General features: G+C 30.8%; 2 long non-coding RNA genes across 2 annotated transcripts; one reads left to right on the forward strand and one right to left on the reverse strand.

The window, feature by feature from the left end:
* Positions 1-1,404: 1,404 nt before the first annotated feature.
* LOC109580340 (uncharacterized) lies at positions 1,405-1,695 on the forward strand. The gene is made up of 3 exons (XR_002184191.1): positions 1,405-1,474; positions 1,532-1,624; positions 1,675-1,695. It is a non-coding gene; the product is annotated as an uncharacterized LOC109580340 (long non-coding RNA).
* Positions 1,696-1,973: 278 nt separating this feature from the next.
* LOC109580335 (uncharacterized) lies at positions 1,974-2,641 on the reverse strand. Its single transcript, XR_002184188.1, has 3 exons — positions 2,553-2,641; positions 2,144-2,503; positions 1,974-2,068 (listed from the first exon to the last, which is right to left on the reverse strand). It is a non-coding gene; the product is annotated as an uncharacterized LOC109580335 (long non-coding RNA).
* Positions 2,642-5,190: the final 2,549 nt, after the last annotated feature.

Here is a 5,190-nt window from a genome sequence, read left to right on the forward strand (position 1 = left end):
GATTGTTGTAACATGTGCATGTTCTCATTAACATAAAAATATTGTTTGCACATTGGAAATCCTTCATGTACACAGTGTTATTTTATATTAAGCAGGTCATGAAAGTATCTTAACTGAGGATAGCATTAGTAAGCAATATTATGTCTAAAATACATGCATGCACATACATGTATGATCCAATCGGAAATATTGTAGATGCTACCATTATCATTATTAGTTAGTATGTCACATTCATACTTTTCACAGGTACTTGCTTGGCACAAGGACTACAATGTGGTGTTAAAGAGTGAGGTTTGATGTGATTAATAATAAAGTTTGTTTACCATTACTGTTTGTGCTATTGTTATTATTAGCCTGTGAGTTTACATTGCTTACTTTTGATATGTTTCTATTACTATATGCTTTACAGGTAATTACAGCTGGGAATGATTTGCTGATTCAGCAATACCTTTGCTTGATATTGGAATGTGCAATATAATGAAAGGCAATTCTGTATTTAGATTGTTGTAACTAAATTAATTTATTTATTAAATGTAACTTAATGTTTCGTTGCAGCTCCTTGATTAGTAGTTGTATCACGCGGTAGGAGGTGCCAGTTTACATATGTATAGGTTTTATATTACTGTATAATAGTCTTAGCAATGGAATATGTAGTAAGGTGGAGATTATTGTGAGATGTCTTATGTATTTTGGTATAGGTTATGATTCTAGGTTACATACTTTATATTTGTTTGATGATTATATCATTAATTATGGCCACAGTAAGTACTTTCTTTACTCAATATAAATGAATGCTTGCCAATGCATCTTTTGTTGTGTGCATGCATGTTCTCATTAACAATACAAAAATAATTGTCTGCACATTGGAATGTATTCATGTGGTCTATTAATGTGTATTTGCACAATGCAGGTCTCGTAAAAGAAACTTAATTCAGGATGGCATGAGTCATCAAATTGAACGGTGTATGTATAAATTACATGTACTGTGTATGTACATATACTTGTATGAGTCAATCATAGCTTAATATGCATTGTGGAGCTATACATGTCTTATATGTATATTAATTGTTGATAAATGCATGTATGCTACTGTCAATTTGTTAGTACATAATGTATAATTTCACATTCATAATTTACACAGGTACATATTTTACACAAGGACTTCAATGTGGTGAGACTTGGAAAGAGATTTAAAAGGTGAAGGGTTATTCCTCTTTGTGAGCAGATGTATCTTTATAGTGGTTTGTAATGTAAGTTCGTGACAAACATAAGTTATATCATGCATATACATGTACATATTTAGTATAGCATATATAGCCTGTGTGTTTACATTGCTTGCTGTTGATGATGTTTCTTTCTTACTTTGCTTTAAGTATTTTCAACTGCAAATGATTTAATGATTCTGCAATAAGGTGTAATGTAATACTTTCATAGCATGGTAAATGTCTAAGGCTATTGTCTGATTTCGTTTGTGGTGACTAAATTAATTTCTAATAAATAATCATTGTTGTAACATCATGTTTTGTTGTAGCTCTTTGATCAGTGGTGCTTTCACACTGGATAAGGCGCCAGTTTCCAGCTGCACAGGTTTCATATTGTCATAGTCTTAGCAATTGAATACATAGTAAGATAGAATATTGTGAGATTCCATAGTTTTTTATTATTGTGTTATAGATCATGATCCAAGGCTATAATTCTTTTTGATTATTAATATTGATTATCTGATTAACTATGGCCATGGTATGTATTTTCTTTACTCGTTAATATAATTAAGTAATGTATATCACATGTATTTGTATTGTAGGAAGATTGAAGCTCAAGTATTGAATTGTTTTGCGTTGTTGAACAAACACTAATTTTAAGCATTGCTATTATAATTTCTGTTTTGGCTTTATGCTTAAAAATATTTGACTTTTATTATAAGTTTTAAATTTAAGAAAAGTTAACTTTTTACATGTACGTATTATATAATAATCTAATAAAAGTTATAGTTCTTTGTTGCATTATTGTTACTGTTCCTCCTGCCCCTGCCCCTGCCTCTTGGTCTGGCTCTCGGAAGATTGTTGTACTACAGTAAAATGGAATAGAAAGGTGGTTAATTGGTATCTATACAAACTGCAGATCATAACTAAAATAATCTTACAATTTCTCGATTGATTTGGCGTAACTGCCATATGATGAACTGCCTTTGCAGAGCAGCAACATCAAGATGGCCTCCAGCTGGATGAAGTGCTGGAGCAGCAGGGCGAAGTGGCAGAGGACCTCCATCCACTGGTGGTGGACTTCCAGCCATCAGTGGAGGACCTCCAGCTACTGGAGGTGGTGGAGGAAGACCATCATCTGGTGGTGGTGGTGGTGGCGGGCCTCCGGCGGGAGGTGGTGGCGGAGGCCCTCCAACTTAACTTAACTACTGGTGTAGTCAGGCGGGGCCTGACCCTTCCCGCCTGACTACTACTGGTGGTGGTGGAGGAGGAACTCCATGATGCTCATCATAATCCATAAACTATAAGAAAACATAATAATAGCTAATGTAAGTTTGTAACTGAACTGACTTGCTGCTTTTTCACAAAACTTAGGTTGCAAAGCAAAACTGCGGAAAAGTTTGAGAGCTGTGAGCGGGAAAGTGGCAACTGAAGCTGAATGTAAACTTAAATAGTTTCAGAACCGGACATAGATCTTAGTAATGACAACTAATGATTAATAATTATGAGTTAGGATATGAATATAATTAATGATTCAAAAATTCAAAAACTGTTTATAATGCGGTAGGTCTTCTTATGGTTCTTATTTCAAAATTCTTTTCTTCCATTAATGAACTGATACCTAAGGCAAAAATTATAATTATCAATAAAAAGGATTATTAAGTAATAAAATTTAATAAAAAGTACGGAAACAAGTAAATAAAAAAATTTCTATTCAGTAAATAAGAAAAAGTAGGGTCAAAAAATAAAAGAAACAAGGGGGTTGAGTTCAACCATATTAATAATTAATAGCTCAATTAATAATAATAAATGTTAATTAATAAAAAATAATAATTCATAAAAATAGTACAAAGATTTCAAACCCTACTTTGCAGAATTTTATGAATGAGTATTGTTTCCTTTAAAATGATAAAATTTAATGAAAGAATGATAAGCAAACTGCTTAGTTCCAGCCTACACAACTGTGGCGAGTCCAATTACAATTCTTATACTTTAATATTTTAATTTTTAGATATTGTACTGAATCAAAAACATTAAAAAATGCAATAGCCAAATAATTATCTATAATTTAGATGTTTTAATTGTCATGACAGTAATTTATTCAATCAATACTAGCTGAAAAGTTTAATTTATATCTAACAAGATAATTAATTTACATCATAGAAATGTCGTTGAGTAATCAATAGGTACAAAAGTATAATTATTATTAAAATTCTATTTCTGCCTATTATCATTTTCTGCAAAGTAGGGTTTGAAATCTTAGTACTATTTTTATGAATTATTATTTTTTATTAATTAACGTTTATTATTAATTTTGTTTCTTTTATTTTTTGACAACCCTACTTTTTCTTATTTAATAGAAATTTTTTTTTTGTTTATTATATATAGATACATGCACATCTTGACATAAATTTGGAACCTTAAAAATTAAAATTTGAATTAGAATTTCTACACAACATAATATTTTGTACATTCATTATAAAAAGATGTGTGCATGTGTTGGTGGCTCATTTAGCAGTGCTGCACAGCAGTAGTTGTAGAACTGGCAACGACAGTTCAAATTGCTAAAAATGCATGCAATCAAAATTTTAAAAGAACTATTCTTCAAAAAAAAAAATTAAAACTAGTATATAAATCTCTAGCTTCAGTCTTGAGCATCAATCCACTTGACATTTCATTTTTATTTCAGCTTGAACCTATCAATAATAATATTAAATTTCTTACACAAACTTACTGTTAGTATTGTTATTCTTCTTGTATGTAGTGCTCTTAGCATCACTAGCAGTAGTATAGCCACTAGTGATCCCAGGAGCGCCACGTGGAGGCGGCACTACATTGCTGCCCAAAAATAAAAATAACCTGAGGCCCAACACTCTTGCTGAGGCCCCAGGTTGTAAAAATAATAATAATAAATAATAATAAATCATAAAAATAACAAATAATTATAAACGATAATAATAAAATAATAATAAATCATAGAACCTAGATCTATAACCTATACCTACACTATATAACCTGTATCCTATAACTACCTGTTTCCTAATTTCTAAACTATAACTACCTCCTAATTTCTACTATAAAATACCTACACTATACCTATAACTATCTTCTAACTTCCACACATAACCCATATCCTAGGTATAACTACATGTTTCCTATGATTATTTATTATACCTACACTACACTATATACCTGTAACCTGTATACTAACACTACATGTTTCTTAATTTCTACTACTACCTACACTATATAAACAGTGCCCTTCTAATTTCTAGTTCTCAGTGCCCTTCTAATTTCTAGTTCTACTACTACCTATGACCTTTAAATGACAGAATGATATCTATGTGTACATGCATACCATAACAACCTTGCTATAAAAGTACATTCTCATCTTATAACACCATACCATTATATTCATACCTACATTAACTTATTAACCTATGAACCTCAATATGACACAATGATACCTATACCATATTAACCTTGCTATACAAATACATTTCTATCTTAATATCATACCATATTACCTATACCTACAACTTATATTGTATACACAATGTAAGACAAGTAATCTTAATACTGTACCATTATCTAATGACCTATTACTGCTTCCTATCATTACTGTCTAAATATTGTAACCTCTAAAACCTCAACATAATGAGTAGTTTTAATATACACAATCTACTACACAATGTGCAAATTATCAAGAATAATTATTTAATTAAGAATTAATTGTGCATCTTACAAAATAACAATAGAAACATATGTCACAAAATGCAACGTAAAATTAAAATTTCGCTAATATCGTGTCAACTTAAAGCATTATTTGCATCAAAATGTCAGATCATGCACATGTAATTTTAACGTTAAGTTGATCATAAACCTACAATGAGAGCTATTGACTTATTTTGAAACCTGAGGCAAACACTTAACAATCGATCTTCAGTCAAAGCCACAGGATCGAGAAAGAGATCAGAATGAGAATTAG

Source organism: Amphimedon queenslandica, unplaced genomic scaffold (genome assembly GCF_000090795.2).
Source record: "Amphimedon queenslandica unplaced genomic scaffold, v1.1 AMPQUscaffold_13496, whole genome shotgun sequence".
Taxonomy (NCBI): domain Eukaryota; kingdom Metazoa; phylum Porifera; class Demospongiae; order Haplosclerida; family Niphatidae; genus Amphimedon; species Amphimedon queenslandica.